Below are 2,765 nucleotides of genomic sequence, written 5' to 3' on the forward strand. Positions count from 1 at the left end.
TTTTATTATTATTATTTATTTTTTTTTTTAAAGAAATTAATGCATTTATCCAGAAAGGATAAATGCATTCAAGGATAAGAATTCTTAAATGTATTATTAATTTAATTATTAATTCACTCTTCATTAACTTCGTTAATGTCTATTTCAAACACTTTTCAAACTGTTCTTTTGAACTTTATATTTATCAAAGAAAAAAGTATCACATTTTCCACAAAACAATATTAAGCAGCAACTGTTTTCAACAGATAATAACAAGAAATGTTTCTCGAGCACCAAATCTTGCATATTAGAATGATTTCTGAAGGATCATGTGATACTGAAGACTGGAGTAATGGCTGCTGAAAATTCAGCTTTGCCATCACAGCACTTACATTTCACAATATTACAGTTTTAACTGTAATTTTAATCAAATAAATTCAGCCTTGCACTTGCAGCCTTGCACTTCACAAACATAAAAAAATCTTACAGACCCCAACCTTTTGGACGGTAGTGTAAAATAGACTGAGATGGTCATTGTGTGGAATTGGGCAGTTGTGAATGTTAAACTATGATCTGTCATCCTATTTTTTCCAACTGCTTATCAGTGAAGGCAGCACAAATGGGTCGCATAGTGAGATAGGAGTTTAAATAAGCTTTGAGAATCCAGCGGCGTATCAGCAAATCAGTTCCACTGGCATGTGTATGTGTGCTGGCCTGTGTATGTGCATGCAAATGTTCAAGGACAATGCTGGTTTTTAAGCGTGTTCTTGTGGTTGATCTTTTGAACAAGTGTTCAGTTCAATTGATGGGATCCATCCAGGCACATAATGTCTTCACATTGGGTCCTGGACCAGGGAAAGCCACATGGGCATTCCGGTTTCATCCAAATTCCCATACCACCATTTTTTATTTCAATTTTTCTAAATTTGACAGCTCTGCAGCTTTTGTATAGCCTCATGGGATAGCAGATTGCCTGCTGGTTGCACACTTCAGAATCTCAGCAGATGCAGTGTGTCATCTGGGTATTGTTTGCCTTCTGTATGATAAATACTGATAATGAATACAGTATATTTGCACATTCTACTCATCCTTTTTTCATACCATGTCGAAGAAAAGCAAATGCATGTTGTATTTTTCCCCAATCCTCCTTTCTTCAGCCGTAGAGAAGCTGCAGATGGGTTTCGTCCATAAAGAAGCTTGGAAAAGAGGTCTACACAGTTTTTCAAATTGGCTGTCAGTTGTTTGTGAGAACAGGCCTTAAGTTTTTTTTTATCTAATATTTATATTTTATTTTATTTCAGCTTTATTTCCTTAGAGAAGCTGCAGATTTCAGCCTTAGAATAGCTTGGAAAAGAGGTTTACACAAATATTGCTTAATGGAGAAGTTAAAACCTTCTGACATCTTCAGGAAGTAATTTCTGTTTGCATCTGCTTTTGCCTGTTTTTTTTCTGAATTCTTTCTGAATTCTTTCCTGTTTTAAGCGATAAAAAGCCACTTGCGCAACTTTCAAAACATATTCTTCCTGCATATTTCATTATCATTCCATGACAACAGTGACATTTAGGTAGTCATAAAGATTTACACTCTAGACTAGAAATACACAATTAGTGCTACATGAGTTGAGTTTACCACATTATGGAATCAAATCATCTTTTTTTTTACACGTACCTTATTTCACGTTCACCCCTGCACAGCTTGGGCTGGATATAGAGGCCTTTATAGATATGATCTGTCACGTACTGTGAAATCTTCAGAGGACTGGGGTTTGTCTATTGCGTTTCTTGCACTCTTAGATATGCAGTGACATCAGCAGTCTCCAGGAGAGAGCTGATGCAGCAGTCAACAGAAGTGCAGAGAAACAGAGAAAGAAAGAGGAAAGAATATACTGAAGAACCTTGTTACAAATGCTGAGATTTTAGTATGTACATTCTGATGCTGTGTGTCGAAACAGCCCTGTACTGTTTCTCTGTGGACTCCAATAATGTATCCAGATTGTTGGGGGTGTAGTAGTGTCAGAGATGTAGGTCATATGTAAATATGTTTTTAAATAATCCTTTTTTATGAATGCCCTGTCTTCTCTGTATATGTCTTTGTTGAGAAGATAGCGTAACCTAGTAAAATGCTGGCATGCTGGCAACACAACCAGAAATTAAAGCTTTGTTACTGACATTATGAGCTTTAGTTTTGTCAGATGTTTAAAGCTTCTTGTCAGACAATTTGCCACTTGCCTACATAGTAGATTTGTCAGTCATGAGGTGTTGAACATTAATATGATCAGCATCTGTTGCTGTGTTGCAATGTTGTGTCTTACATCTGTTTCTTATTTAGTTTGACTTTGATGTCTACACCTGCTGCTTGTATTTATGATGGTGGAATGGGTTATTGGCATGAAAAACTGATGTTGACAATAGGGTTGACCCCCCCCCACCAAACCTATTCCCCCCGCATCCCAATACCGTGTTCGGAAAGAAAATGACGTGTAGGCGGAACCCCTAAAGGGAATAAATAGGAGATGGGAGGAATATATATATTTAAATATTTTTACTGGCAGTTATATAATTTGGTAATTATACTACTATATATTTTTGGCATCAGGGAGCCGCTATTATACCTGACATTGAAACTGGCATCGTGCTTTTGAATGCACGATCGCTTTTAGTTTCACTTTCACTTTCGAGATTCGCGATCGCAAGTACTCTGTTTATACTATGGAGCAGCAGTCCTTGCCACACATTTTACAAGATTATATGTTTGTCAGTGTTGCACAGGATCTGCAAATCATTCG

The sequence above is a fragment of the Sinocyclocheilus grahami genome, unplaced genomic scaffold (assembly GCF_001515645.1).
Source record: "Sinocyclocheilus grahami isolate Dianchi unplaced genomic scaffold, SAMN03320097.WGS_v1.1 scaffold138.1, whole genome shotgun sequence".
In the NCBI taxonomy this organism is placed as follows: domain Eukaryota; kingdom Metazoa; phylum Chordata; class Actinopteri; order Cypriniformes; family Cyprinidae; genus Sinocyclocheilus; species Sinocyclocheilus grahami.